Source organism: Phoca vitulina, unplaced genomic scaffold (assembly GCF_004348235.1).
Source record: "Phoca vitulina isolate PV1807 unplaced genomic scaffold, GSC_HSeal_1.0 scaffold1, whole genome shotgun sequence".
NCBI classification, from domain to species: Eukaryota; Metazoa; Chordata; class Mammalia; order Carnivora; family Phocidae; genus Phoca; species Phoca vitulina.
Window position 1 is genome coordinate 79,988,236 of NW_022589704.1, and position 14,943 is coordinate 80,003,178.

Below are 14,943 nucleotides of genomic sequence, written 5' to 3' on the forward strand. Positions count from 1 at the left end.
CTGTTATTTCTCTCCTGTGGTCCCCATTATGCCTGATAAGTTATGTTTTGGTTAAATGATGGACTAGCTCAACTCTGTCTCAGATAAAAGGAGGAACTTATTGGCTCGTGTAACTGGAAAGCTCAGGGATGGTTTTGACACAAGACATTGCTTGATTCAGCTACCCAAATGGTGTCAGGATCAGGCTTCTCTCATCTCTTGGCTTGGCCCCCTCATGTTGGTGCTTTTCTCAGACAAGCTCTTTTGTGAAGGCAAGATGGCTGCTAGCTGCTCTGGCTTCATAACTTCCAACTCTATTGGAAAATTAGCCTCTATTTATCAACTGTTGGAATGAAATTCTGTGCTCTGACTCCCCTTGGTCCACTTGGGGTCCCAAGTATCCATCTCTTCTGTACCAGGTAGGATTCATTTGTAGAATATAGAAGCCACTCTAGATATTTAAAGCAGAGAGGGATTTAATTCCAGTACTGAGTGCTTGCAAAATTGTTGGATGGTCTGAAGGAGTGAGTTTTGTTTTATTTATTTATATTTTATTTATATTTATTCATATTTATTCATATTTTATTTATTTATTTATTTATTTATTTATTTATTTATTTATAATGGTAGCACTAGGGTTTATTAAGCTATGGTTTAGTATGGGATCTAGGGCTTGCCCATGGTGCTCTTAATGTATAAAGCCTGGATGTTCTGCCAATTCTTATTGAGCAGTGACACCAGGAAATTGGTAGCCAAGTGGATGTTGTACACAAGCTCATCATCTGTCATCTCGTGGCCATCAGCCACTGCCAGATACAGCACCTTCTTCATCTGGAATTTGATGAATTCCACTCTGGCTGCCATGTTTTCATTGTGGGTCAGCAAGGAGGGGAACTTGCCAGTGTATTCAGGCCTGGGCCCAGGATTTGTGGGATCTGCTTGATTGGAGATTCTGAAGCCAAAGAGGCATCATACTTCTTGGCTACCTTCTTGACTAATTTTTTATTCTTATTGAGTTTCTTCAGTGCCTCAATGTCCATTTGGGGAATATACACAGTCTTGGCCTCATCATAGTGCTGCTGGCCCCCCAAAACACAAATGGAGAACTTGGGGCAGGGAGTGGACTTAAGCCTGACAGTGCCTCAGAAGCGTTTGTCCTTCTGATGGTCATAGTTCTTCAAGCTGATCCGTCTTCAACCTCCACTGTCTGAAGAAGTGAGTTTTAGATTGAAGCTTTAGAAATGACTCCCAGAACACAGCAGAAATAACTTGCTGGGGAGAGCTATGACTCTTGAAACACTCAGGAAGGAAGGGGAATCAGGAGGCCACCATGAGAACAGTTGAATTCAAGACCACATGTCATATTTGCGATTTGGGGATCAGGAGGCCAGGAAGCTGGTGACATTGCCTCCAAACTGCTTCTGAAACCCAAGACGCAATTGACCAGATGTTGAACCATTGCTTCATGGGAAGTGTCCTTGAGCATGCGTGCCTACGGAAAATGTGAATGTCGTAGGGAGACTATCTCTTCTGCACTCTTGCCTTCCAAATCTAGTTTGGAAAATTTTGGATAATAATTTGCATTTATATCATTGCCTGTACAAAAGTCTAGAAAGGTGGTTTTTAGCTGTATAACCACTGCAATATGGATAGCACAATGGGGGGCAGTTGGAAAGGATTCTGAGGACCAGTCCACCACAGGAGGAGGCTGGGAGGGTGCAAGGCTCTCCTAGGGAAGGAGCCACACCCCCAGCTTCTGGGACTGTCCAGGGTCAAGTACACCTGTAGACCAGGGAGTAATCATGGGATCAAGTTAGTTGTCCAGAGGAAATTTAGGTTACAGGTTATGATTCAGGTTATAATATGTTGTTACTAGGAGAGGTAAAAGATGCTGGGTGACAAAACCCAAAGATGTCCCCTGCAAGGTATATGATGCTTTATCATTACAAGTACCTTCACCTACACTGTTCCATTTGATTCTCACAAAAACCCCATAACAGGAGGAAGGTGGCTGGGGGGTGGGTGGTTAGAGGGGTCCATCTTACAAAGGAGAAGTTCAGACTCAGAGGTTAAGAGCCTGCCCAAGCTAATCCCTTACAGCTGGTGAGAGGCAGTGCTTACATTCAGACTCAGTCTCCTGACTCGAATCCCATTCCCTTGGGCTAGAGCAGAATGTGGAAGAAAATTCTTTCTGAAACAATGGTTCCAACCCCCCCAGGCTTGTTCCAGGGGCCTTGAGGGAAAGCATTCCTCTGCTTTGGGGCAGCTATGGCCAGACTGGAGCACAGGGTCATGGAAGACAATGGTACAAGAGGAGAGGCAGGAAACTTGCACAAGCGCTTGGATGCTCAGCACCTCCCTTCATTTGGTCTTTATCTGAAGAATGAAACGGGGAGTTTCATGTTTGTTTGTTTAATGCTGGGTGTTCCAAGATGCCACAGTATCATTTAAAATATCTGAATTTAGGACATAGATAGGCTCACGTTTCTCCCAAACAGCAATATTTTTAGCATTAGCCATTCCCATGTAAATGCGAAAACTTCTTTGATAATAGATCAAAGCAAATCCCTCCTCCTAGCCTTCCTTGTGGGCTGCAAAATGACTGGGTTTGCATAAACCAGATTAGAGCCACGCAGAGCTGCTACCAGCATTACAAATGCCTCCTGGTGTCAGCACCCAGGAAAACCCCTGTTGCCATATCAGCAAGAGCTTCCTCCCGTGAGTCTCGGAGATTCAGGCCACCACCGTGACAGACATCTCAAACTGGACTGCACAACATCCTAGAGGCACCGCATTTCAAACAAGGGGACTTGCCTTGGGGCCGGTGGGTCACTAAGAATCCAGGGGCACGAAGAGCGAGCACCAGGGCCTACCCCCTGGAAGTTCTACGTCGAAGTCAGACCCCGTGGGGCCTGCGTAGCTGCTACCTGCAGACGGTTCCGTCCCGCCGGGCAATGCAGCCAAAACTGTTTGTGATCAAGGAGGTTCTCCCTTTACACACGTGTGGTTGGGTCATCACACTCCTAGAGTCCTCACCATCTGTCTTAGCTCAGGTGCTGTAACAAGTTCCCATAGACTGGGTGGCTGAAGGAACAAATACTTACTTCTCACAGTTCTAGAAGCTGGAAGTCCAAGATCATAATGCTGGCAGTTTCTGTTCTGGTGAGAGCCCTCTTCCTGGTTTGCAGATGGCCTTCTCATGTCCTCACATGCTGGAGAACAGAGAGAGAGCAAGCTCTTGTGTCTTTTATATATATATATAAAAACACGAATCCCATTCACGAGGGCTCTACCCTCATGGCCAATCACCTCTCAAAGGCCCTACTTCCTAATACCATCACACTGGCGGTTGGAATTCCAACATATGAATTTGAGGGGAATACCGATATTCAGTCCATAGCATCATCTTGTTATAGAGAAGGCTTTTGGTAGCAGCTGGTCTCTCCTGGGGTCCTGGCCCAAAGTGGCCCAGTTGGGTCAGTCTTCGCATCATTCATACCAGGTCTTGGTGAAGCCTTTATGACATTTCATACAGGGAGCTGGCTAGTTCTTTTTTTCTCTCATTGCTTCATTTTTAACAAAGTTAAGAAAACACTTCTGTTATGGGCTGAAAAATTATGTCCTCTTCCAAATTACATATGTTAAAGTCCTAAGCCCCAGTACCATAAATATGACTACATTTGGAGATTGGGTCTCGAAAGAAGTAATCAAGTTAAAATGAGGACATTAGGGTGGGTCCTAATCCAGTATGACTGCTGTCCTTATAAGAAAAGATGAGGACACAGACATGTACAGAGGGAAGACCATGTGAGGACACAGGGAGAAGTCAGCAACCTGCAAGTCAAGGAGAGAGGCCTCCCAAGAAAGCAGCCTTGCCAACACCCTGATCCTGGACTTCTAGCCCCCAGGACTGTGAGACAATCAATTTCTGTTGTTTAAGCCACCCAGTCTGTGGTACTTTGTTGTAGCAGCCCTAGCGGACGAATACACCTTCCTCCAGACCAACTGGTAGTATGATCTCCTGCCTCTTCTCCAGGCCTTTTTCTTGATAGCACTGCTGATAATCTGTCCTCTGGATGCAGAGATGGCAATGAGGCCATCACCAGTAGGTGTGTGCTTGGAGTCCTTTCCCAAGTATGATCATGGAATCATCCACTCATGCTTTCTTTCTCTGGACCCTCTCTAGGGCCGAGGAAACAGCAAAGGCTTACCAGGTGCTTCTGGCTGGGGACCATTTCATGGAGGGGAACTTCCAGGGGGAAAGGGCCCACATGTATTCAATGCACCTCCTTGGTCCCCACATTTACCCTTCTAGGCACCTGATGCACCAAATATTTATACCTCCATTTCCTCTCAGCATCGGTGGTTTAACCCAGTCGGACCTTGCCTTCCTAAGTTTATTTCCAGCTACATTGGCACAACACACAGACACATGGATTTCCTGGGTTGGCTTATGTTTCCTAGACAGGTTTAGTGCCTTGTCTCATGCAGGCACGATGGGCCCACACATGGGGACTCATCAAAATGTTATCGATGATGGCAGTTGATACACTGTCTTGCTTTCAGCCCTTTACGGTATAGCTGTGTTCTTGCTACAGTATGTTTGATAAGCATTGTGAACTCGTAGTTAGGAGAGTAAGGATTAAGCATATCACTAATGGTTGCACAGGTCACGTTGCCTCTCCCCCTCAAAAGTCTCAGAGGACCCAGTGTTTTAGCCATCCCCGTCATTCCATCTGCTCTCCAGACAATCATATTTGTATCTCCCGTGTCCTTAGCGATCGCCCCTTTGTGCACAGGCTCTTGCTGAGACTATCGACGACCTCCCATTGTACTCAGCACAAGTCCTGACATGCATAGGGGCTTAATTGATATTTCCTATAAGAATAAATTCTGCTTTTGATTTAGATTAATTTGCACTTATTAGTCATTTTAATTTCAAAGTAGTTCTCTTTTTTCATCCTCACTGTACCCATTGTAATAGTTAAGGAATCAGAGACATGTAACCCGATGTGATTAGCAAAGGCTTAGGCCAGGGTGCATAGAAAATATTAGAACTCCTACTCCTCTGTATTTTTAATTTTATAATTTAATGTATGTTTCACCTACATTATTAATGTATTATATGGTAGAGTGTATAATATACACATACCAATAAACAAATACTCATTGCAGGTGCCTGCTGGAGAACGACTAAAGGAGTTGGCATTTTCAGGAATGTTTGGAGACTGAGCCAAGACTAAGAACCAGCCATTCCTGCCCCTCTGAGCCTCATTTCCTTCCTTGTGAACCAGGACGTGAGGCAGGGCCTGGACCTGTGACCGGGGCACCCTCCTGGCTCTGCCAGTCACTCTGCACAGACTTTTCTAAGGGGCAGATTCCCCTGGAGAAAGAGAAGTTCCTGCCTCCTTGGATAGTTTGTGGACTCCCGCATGATGATGCATGTGATACATTAGCCCTGCTCCTGTCCCACAGAAACCCATGTGTGATCCCTGCCTGAGAGAGTATTATTCTGAGAGAGCCTCCGGAGCCTGCCTTATAGTCAGCACTAAATAAATGTTTGTTAAATGAACATGTGAGATGCTCTGAAGACCAAGTCCCTGCCCTGGTGCTCGAAAGGTGCATGTCCTCTGTACCCTGCTGCTTGGCAGTAGGACCAGGGGTGAGCAGGGCTGTGAAATCTCTAATTGGTTCATGTCTCCTTCTGCCTTTAGGGTCTGGGAAGGGCATGGGAGATTGAGAGTCTTTGACTTCATGAAAAGATGCAGAGAGAATTCTCCATTCTTCTTTTGCCTGATGAGTTGCTGATTTAGGGCATCCCCCTGGGATTTCTAAGGGTGGCACTGCTCTGCCTTGAGCCTGGCTGGCAGCAGGACCCCCGCCCCCTCCATCCCAGCCCCCAGTCTTGGTAGACAGAACTGAGGAATGAAAGTACTGCTGGGCTCTGGGGCCTGGAGGAAGCAGGGCCTGCTGTCTGGTACTCAGAGGTCCCTCAGGGTGGTGCTTGTTAGACCCCCTCAATCCATCTGGAGCTTGCTGGAAGGAGAGCTCTTTTCTGAGAGCATCGGCAGCTATAGAAACCTGGCTTGTAGTGACATCCAGAGGTCATGGAGAGAGGCAGCTGACTGGCAAGGGAATGCATGAGGGTGGCAATAGTTTAATCTTAATTTGGGTGCATCTACAGTTGCATTTTTAGCTGGATATCAACAAAAGCCTGGAGGCACAACCTTCCCTATGGGCACATTCCCAGAGTGCAAACAAATCCAGCTCGGGCTGCCGAAGAGAGGGGCGCCAAGGGGAAAGAGATCTGAAACCGAATAGCAGAGACAGACACACAGACACACACACAGCGGAACCAGAGAGTCTAGAGAGCTTCCTGCAGCTTTCAGACGTCAAAGTGCATCAGAATCACTTGGGCTGGGCAGCTTGTTACAGACCTAGGTTTTGAAGCCCCGCCTCAAGGATTATAGCTCCGGGGTGGGTCTAGGAAATTTGCAGATGAGTTCCTCAGGTGACGCTGATGGGGTGATCTGTGACCCACGCTTTGGGAAAAGCTTTTTTAATGCCCACTAATGAGAGTTTGGATTGCAAAGCCTGAGAACTAAATGATTTTGGAGGCTGGGTCACTTTTGTGGGGAGGCAGGTCTGTCCCCCACCCAATTGTTCTAGAACATCGGGTAGGGGAGTGTGGTTAAGGAAACAGGGTGCCAGGAATGAATGAAGGTGGGGATCCCAGTTTAACAAGGGAGGCAAAGGATGTAAAGACTGGCCTTCCTGATCCTTCCATGTGTACTGCCCTTTTTTACCCCCTCCTCTGGATCCTGGACCACTGTTGGGGGCAGCAGGGCAAGGACCAATCAGCCAGTCAACTGACTCTTTATAGAGGCCAGGCTGGCCAGCCTCCGTGGGGCCCCACTGCAGTGCTTCCTGCTGTCTGCCCTGGACCTGCCAGGCTCCTCTAGCACCCCCACACCTTCTCCCCTTTCCCCCACCCCAGTCTACATGGGCCTGCCCTACGTACCATCTTCTTCCCTAGGAGAGGCTTCAGTGAACACGTTTGGCCTGGCTCTCCTCTTGAGGACAAAGGCAGGTGGCCATCACTGGCTCCATCTCTACTAACTGCCCTCGGAGGTGATAATAAATCGTTTTCAAACCCGCTTTGGAAAGCCCCACCTTGGTGGGCAAGATTCTAAAACTCGCTCCTCCCCTTCGGATCCCAGCAGCGGAGCTCACACGTACCTCCTTTGTTTCTGCTTGCCCGCAAGGCTTCTTTTGAAGACAGGCTTCTCGTGGTTTAAAGAAAAATAATTTTTCAACCACAAATCTGGTGTGTCTGCCTCATTTTTCAGATAAGGAGGTCCAGAAAGTAAACTCTCACCTTCCTAGTTTGCAGTTTTGATTTGGACATTGGATATTTTCTTAAAGGGGGTCATATTTTTTTTAATCCAAGTTCCAAAGTGGAACCAAAAGAATAACAGGGTAACAGAGGTTTTTGGAGAGCCGAATTCAGGCCAGTGGCATTGGTGATGACGAGCAAACAAACAAGGAAGCGGCCGGAAACGAAGGAGGCACGAGTGTGAGCTGCTTCTCGTTGCCGTCCTTCCTCAAGTGCGTGCAGCTGGGAACACCAGGCTGGAAGCCGGTTTGCAAAGCAACCCAGGAGGCCCTGATTTCTCGTGTTAAATGTTTGTGTATCCAGAGTCTACATGTAGCCTCTAAACAGCACTCTGCCAGGTGTCCCCTGGCCACTCACCAGTCCCTCCGGCGTTGGACCGTGCGAGGCAGGACGGAGAAGAGGGAGAAACAGGAGGGCACACAGATGGGCTCTGCTTCCGGCGCCAGCCTCCTCAGCCCGTTGCTTGCCTGGTTGGCTAACCGCACCCCCGTCTCAGTCTGCTCGGGTGGCCGCAACAAAGCACCCCAGGCTGGGGGGCTTAACGAACACTAATTAATTTTCTCACAGTTCTGGAGGCTGGAAGTCCATGATCAAGGCGCCGGCCGGTTTGGTTTCACCTGAGGCCTCTCTTCTGGGCGTGCAGATGGCCACATTCTCGTCGTGTCCTCACATGGCCTTTGGTGCGGGTGTGCGTTCCTGCCCTTCTTCTATGGACACCAGTACTATTGGATTAGGGTCCCACCCTTCTGAGCTCATGAAAGGTGCTATGTGCCCGTCACACCGGGCAGTAGGGCTTCCGTATATGAATTCTGGGGGACATGATCAGTCGTAACAGTCCCTCAGCTCCTGAAGCGAGAATGCTTTGGGCAGAGGCTTACCCTCTCACACACCTTGTCATGTGTCACTTGAATCGGGCCCGGTACACTCTCAGTAGCTCTTTCAACAGCCAGCTATGGGCTGGGAACACGTGCCCCACAGAGAGCTGTTTCCTTCTATTCTGCTCTTGGAGATTCTGAGATCCTCAAAATTCAGCCGGGTGCTAAGAAATGTGCTCTTGTCTAAGGTGACCCACGTGGGACCTCCCTGCCCTTTGGAGATTTAGGTTAAACTTGGCTTGAACTCTATGTGTGTGGCCTCCCTACAATTTCCTTGCCTCATTTTCTCCAGCTTCTCTCTGACCCCTCACTAAATTCCTCGGGCTTCTTGGCCTCAGACTGGATGCAGGAGTCTGCCCCTTTACAGTTCCCACACACATCCGGACTCATGCAGCATTTTCCATGGTCACTTACTTCCCTGATTCCAGGCAGGGACAGAGTGAGATTATACCTGTAGGGAACAACCTTCTGCAATCCCCTCCTGGCCCCTCTCAGCGCCCCCTCCTTTCCCAAAGTCCAGGCTCCCCTGCCCTACTTGACCCCTGAAAAGTGGGGTTCAGTTCTGGTGCCTAGGGGATGCTCTGATGTACTGCCCAGATCTTTCCTTTCAGGCCTGAGTCACACATCCTCCATCCGCAGGGGGCGTTGCTTCCTGAAACGCTCGGAGCTGAGCCTCTCACCGGGAACTGCCCTTGACTCAGGGAGCTGCCTCACCTAACAGGACATCCTAGGCCCGATGACTTCTCTGTGGGGTGGGGTACAAAGGCGCAGCCCCATGACTCCATTTGGGACAACTCTGAAGAGCTCAAGCTCCCCATGGAATTGGCTGCTGACTTTGCTGCGACTTCTCCCTGGGCTCCGTCAGCAGCACTCAGTCCTCACAGGTGTCGCTCCTGAGCGGACTCCCTGATACACTTCCTGAACCCGCACCTCCATCTCAGAGGACGTCTCTGGGAAACCTGACCCAAGGTGCCAGGTCTGGCTGCCACAGGGTGATCTGCACCTTCCACGAAGTCCTGATAAGTCAAATTCTCTCCTTTTTTTTTTTTTTAAATCATCGTTCCCTTCTTATTGACAGAGAAACCAAGGCCCAGAAAGGAGGAGGCGTGCGAGCCCAACCTCACGCATTGTGTAAGTGGCTGAGCCCCCCAGAAAGGTACAGCCTGAATTACGTGTCAGTCCTGTTTGGTTAGTTAGCTGGCTGCCGTATGGCACTGTGGGTGCCTCATGGTCAAACCAAGCCATATGGTCCTGGCTATGGGAGATGGAAAGTCTCTCCCTTGCCCGAATCCCATCCCTCTGTGCTCCCCTGTAGGTCTGCTACATTGACACTCCTTTTTTCTAACATCCCTAGGCTCTCTTGCTTGGAAAGCCCAGACCTCCCCATCTGGTTTGGTTTGGGTTATTTCGGTTGCCAGGAGCTGAAACTCATTCTGGATGGCTTGGATGATCTCAGGAAATCCAATAAAATGAAAGTGCCTGAGCTTAGGAAGAGTTGGCCCCCAGAGGCTGCAGGGAGTGCCTCTCACCTCTCTTTTGAGGGGCGGTAATGCATGGTGGCTACAAGCAGGGAGTCAGCAGTCAGCCTACTTAGCTTTATATCATGGCTTTACTGTGAGTCATCTTGGGCACCACTTCTTGTGTCTTGGGTTCCTCATCTGTACAACGAGGATAATCATAGCACCCATCTCCTGGGATTGTTATGAGAAATAAATGAGGTAATATCAACATAAGGGACTTAGGACAGCGCTTGGCATATATGAAGCACCATAGTTTACTTACCGTTATCTCTTACTCACGGCTTCTCCACTTTTCTCCCTGTATCTGTTGTTCTCTTATTCTTTATTTCCCAACCACTTCCTATGGGCCTTCGTGACTTAGGTATGTACACTACCCGATAGTAGCCTCTGTATTCTCCTCTACTTGATTTTCAGCTCAAGCAGCCATTCCCAAGGAGCATCTTTCATCTGTACCTTTTAGTTTGGGGCTCCTTGAGATGGAATGTGATTGTCCCCAGTCATATTTTTGAGCCTGTCTATTCAAATGCTATGTCATTGGCAACTTAGATTGGCTCTGCTCAAATCAGGTGCCCACCTCAGTCCAATCATCTGAGGCTGGGAGCATGGGGCTAACCAATTCCCTCTCCCTCAGCAGATCCATGGGGCGGGGGCAGGCTCTATGGGAAGGGAATGAAGGAAGGGCAGAAACCCCAAATATGTTTGCTGCATTACCCTGTGAAACTGCTGCAATCTTTGATTTCCCGCATGACCACAGTTCCTCTCACCACACGTGTTGGAAGAGTAATGTTTTATGATGGCTTTGCTTCCTCTCTACCTCCTCAACCCCTTGCATCTGACGGTCCCCTCACCCACTCACCCGGAAGCAATTCCCTGAAGACTCTGCTCAACCCTTTTTCTCCTTGCAGTGCCTGCATCATTGAGCCTCCCGATCACCCCTCCTTTGTGAAATTCTCCCCTCTTACTTTCCATGCTGCTAACCAGCCTTATGGTCTTCCTGCCTCACTCATCAGCTTAGCCACTTCTGCTACTTTAACAGATACTGGGGCATCTAATCTTCTGTCTTGGACTGTAAGCTTCTAGAAGGCAGACACTGTGCCTTGTACAACTCCATATTCCACAAAGGCTTCCATACAGTAGGCACGTAGCTTACTTTACAAGTGTTGCAGTCAGCTTTTGCTGGGTTGTGCTGTAGTAACAACCCCCAAACCCTAGCGGCTTAAATCAACAAAGGTCTATTTCTTGCTCATGTTTCATGACTCTTGCAGGTCGTCTTCAGCTCCATTCTTCATGTCTCAACCACTGTGGGATTGAGAGTGAAGGAACACTCCTCATCTAACATCTACATTTGTGGATACAGAAAACTGCAAGAAACATGACAGAAACAATGACTCTTGAGACTCTTGAGACTCCTTCTTGGAACAGGCTCTGTCACTTCTACTCACAATCCATTGGCCAAAACTAGTCCACAGTCAAGTCTGATTATCAGCAGGGTGGAGAAGTAGGAAGATACCACAAGTATGTAACAATGAAGTCCTTTTATAGAAAGTGTGTTGTGAATAATTGGGGAAATGATACAACATTCTACAAAGCAATGAAACAGTACTGTTTAAGGGAACCTTGACAAGGAGAGACTTAAAAGTATTGCAAGGGAAGTGCCATGGTATCCACATTTCTATACAATGAGGGATCCATTTTAAGTTATGACTCCAATCAGAATATAACTAATCCCTTCCATGAGAAGGGGCATAAAGCCTTTGCTCTTATTGGTTGTTGCTATGAATGTTTATCTATCTCCACAGGGAAAACACAACAACCATCAGAGAGTACAGGTGCTAGTGACAGGAAGCTACAGAACTCACAATACCATGGCCAGATTTTTCAGAGCTTGATGGAGGAAATGGAAGCATTTTGGAGGAAACAATTGACACTTAGTAGTCAATGACTCTGTTTTGTGCCAAGGCTGAGACTTACCACCAAGAATCTGTGGAAAGAGGCAGCAGATAACCGTGGACAAGAACAACACAGGAAACCCAAAACTGGCCTAGATCAGATGAGCCATGCCTTCAGCTAGGCAGGTTTAGAGTTATTGTCACTTCCCTAATGAAAGGGAACTAGAGACAATCCTTGAGGTTCTTTGGTGTTGAGCACAAGGAATAACATTTATTTGGTTCTCACCACAGAGTGTTGGGTTAGTCTTAATGAGTACCTGGAGTTGGTTTCATAGACTTATTGCAGAATTGTTAGGTATATCTGGCCCAAGTGAGACCTACCTTCCTAGTAGATTCCTGGTAACCAGAGTGGGCAAAACAAGGTGAACAACCCCTCAATCCAGAATTTAGTCTTACTGAGGTCTGTTCATATCTGGGTATGACAAGTGCTGTAGGCACTTGGTAAGCATATGCTCAGTGAAGAAATTCATTCTTCCTGGAACAGATTGGGCTTGATGCCAATTACTGGGAAGGATGAAGAGGCCCCTAGTGGGACTGAAACTAGTTAATGAATTCCATCACTCTGTCAAGGACATGAACTACTTGTTATAGGGCACAATTTAAAAACCCAGAGGTTAGTGCCCTCCTTTATTAGCATGGGCTAATTCTGAGCAATCCATGATACAAAGCTCAGCCTCTAAACTAGCTAAAACAATAAATCCAACTCCACCAAACCTACTGTGATTTTTTGCAATTTCACTGAAGATTTTCAGAGGCTTGGGGGTGGGGGGAGTTTAAATAAGTCTCTTCTTCTAAAATCTTCTGATTCTCTTGTGGGAAATGGGGTAGGTTGGAGGGTCACCCTGTTTCTTTAACCTTCTTCCACACCGTCAATACCTCTTCCTTCAACAAGCTCCCTTCTGCCCAGCAGCCTGGCTAGGGAGGCTCCCTTTTGCCCCACAAAGGGGTTATCACAGCATCTTTCCCTCAAATCCAACCCCCTCCCTCCAAAAACCTTCACACAACAGTTATCAAGAAGATATTTTCTCCATATCGTTAGGAGCTGTACAAGTATATTTTCTTGTGTGAGGTTGAATACAGTTATACATTTACTTATTAACTTTGAGAAATTTATTTCATGTACCTGAAATTCATCTTCTATAGATAAAATAGAGACTGAGGAAAGGTTGACAGTTTGGCTTAAGTGACAATCCTGTGCTGGGATTGCCACTTTCTACCTGGGTACCATGGACAAATTACCTAGGATCTTCAAGTTTTAGATTCCAGAGTGATGAAATGGGGAAATAAGAGTACCTGTCCCACAGAAGAGAGGATGGTTTGTCATGTAACTCTTGCAACATGGAGAGGGCTTTGCATTCTTCCTGGCACATGACAAGTGCTCCAAAAACATTAGCAATTATTTTTTATCTTAGCAATACTTAACAGAGCAAGGAGAATATGTTCCAATCACATATTTTGTCCCAAACTTATGTAGTGGTTTTAAATGTGTCTGCCAATTTTTGTCACTCTATCAAGAAAGGCAGTTGAATTTCCCTTTTCAAGAATATGGGCTGGCTTAAGGGCCTTTTTTCTAACCAGTTAAACTGGGCAGAAGCAATGACATGTGACTTTGGAGGCTACGTTAGAAAAGGCAATACAATTTCCACCTGGCTCTTTCTTTTGTGTCTTGAGACATTTGCTCTTGGAAGCCAGACATAACGCTGTGAGGAAGCCCAGAGCACACAGAGAAGTCATGTGTAAATGTTCTGCCAACAGCCCCAGTCGAGGTTCCAGCTGATGGCCAGCAGCAATCAGCCACTGGACCTGTGGAGGGGAAGCCTTCATCATGACTCCTCAGCACTGTTTGACTACAACCAAGATCTCAAATGATAGCCATCTAGCTGAGGTCGGGGTAGGCACACACAGGTGATGGGTACGTGGTGGTGGTGAGTCTTGACAGGAGTTGCCATTTATGTTCTTTGTTCTTATCTCCTAGCTTAAAAACTGAGTAAGTTTCATAGATGTAGAACAACATATGAGTTTCATGTCATCATCTAAGTGGCATCATTTTCAGGCATGTTGACAAGTATACCACCATTTTGTTCCCTGAAATGACAGAATGTGACACTGGGATACTCCACCCCCATCTTTCCTGTCATCCTCGCGACAATTATCAAGCTGTCAGGTCATTTCTTTGATCTCACGGGGATGTTAATCTTGGCCATGGAAATTACAGACACTGAGGATGGGCTGGTAAGGGGTTTTGGTGCCCATCAAAGCTCATCCTATGTAGCTTGTTGTTCTGGTCCTGGAGAAAGCATTATCTTCCTGCCTCAGGAGTTGTGCTTCATGTAGTCTTTTGTAGTGAAAAAAGAGAAAGGCAAAATCCAGAGCTAATAGCCTGCTGTGAGGTATAAGGACAACATGTACACATCAGTTGGATTGTTCCTTGTAACCCCATCTTTTTTATTTAATTCCATCCAACAAGAAGGACAGTGTGAAGTGCAGGACTGTGTTGGGGGTGGGGGCAAGTTATATGGAGAAAGTGCTTCAAAATAAAAACTTAAATTAAAAAATAAAAATTATATATTAAAATTAAAATAAAAAAAAAAAGAGAAAGTACTTCAAGAAATTGTTTCCTCATTGTCAGTCCATGGGTAGGTAGATCTGACAAAGATTAACACAGAAAGCCCTAGCCGAAGTCTCCTTTGTAAACATGAATTAGCTAGAACATGCTGATTACCAGCCCTCTTCCATAGAGTCTTAGAACATTAATCTGAGAAGAACTCTATTATTCCCTTAAAATTATTAAGCCCAGTGACTGGTGTGACTTGCCCAAAGTTACATGGGCAAACAGGAACAGAGCTGAGAGCTACAGTACAAGCTTTTGATTCCAACCTTATGGCTCTGGGTTCTAAATGTAACCCTTTTAAGTTGCTGACCTTAACCTGGCCATTCCCCATGCCTTAATTCTGGGGGTCAATGGTATCTTGATTGAGCTTCTCAGAGAGTAGCTGGGTTCTTACTTTGAGGTCAGTAGAGAAAACTTGAGCTCTTGGCATTTTCCAGGAGGATAGGAAAAATTATCTGACCTATGCTGTGGTCAGAGTGACCTTTCTAAAACAACATTATAGGGTGGCATAGAATCCTATGGCCATTTTAAAACTCATTACACTTTAATAATTTTTTGGTGTCTGTCTTTGACCCTGGGCTATCCACTCTATGAGGGTAGGAACATGGCAGTC

The 14,943-nt window shown here is 46.8% G+C and overlaps 1 pseudogene; it reads right to left on the minus strand.

The window, feature by feature from the left end:
• Positions 1-645: 645 nt before the first annotated feature.
• Positions 646-10,739, minus strand: LOC116631938 (annotated as a pseudogene).
• Between the last annotated feature and the right edge of the window lie 4,204 nt (positions 10,740-14,943).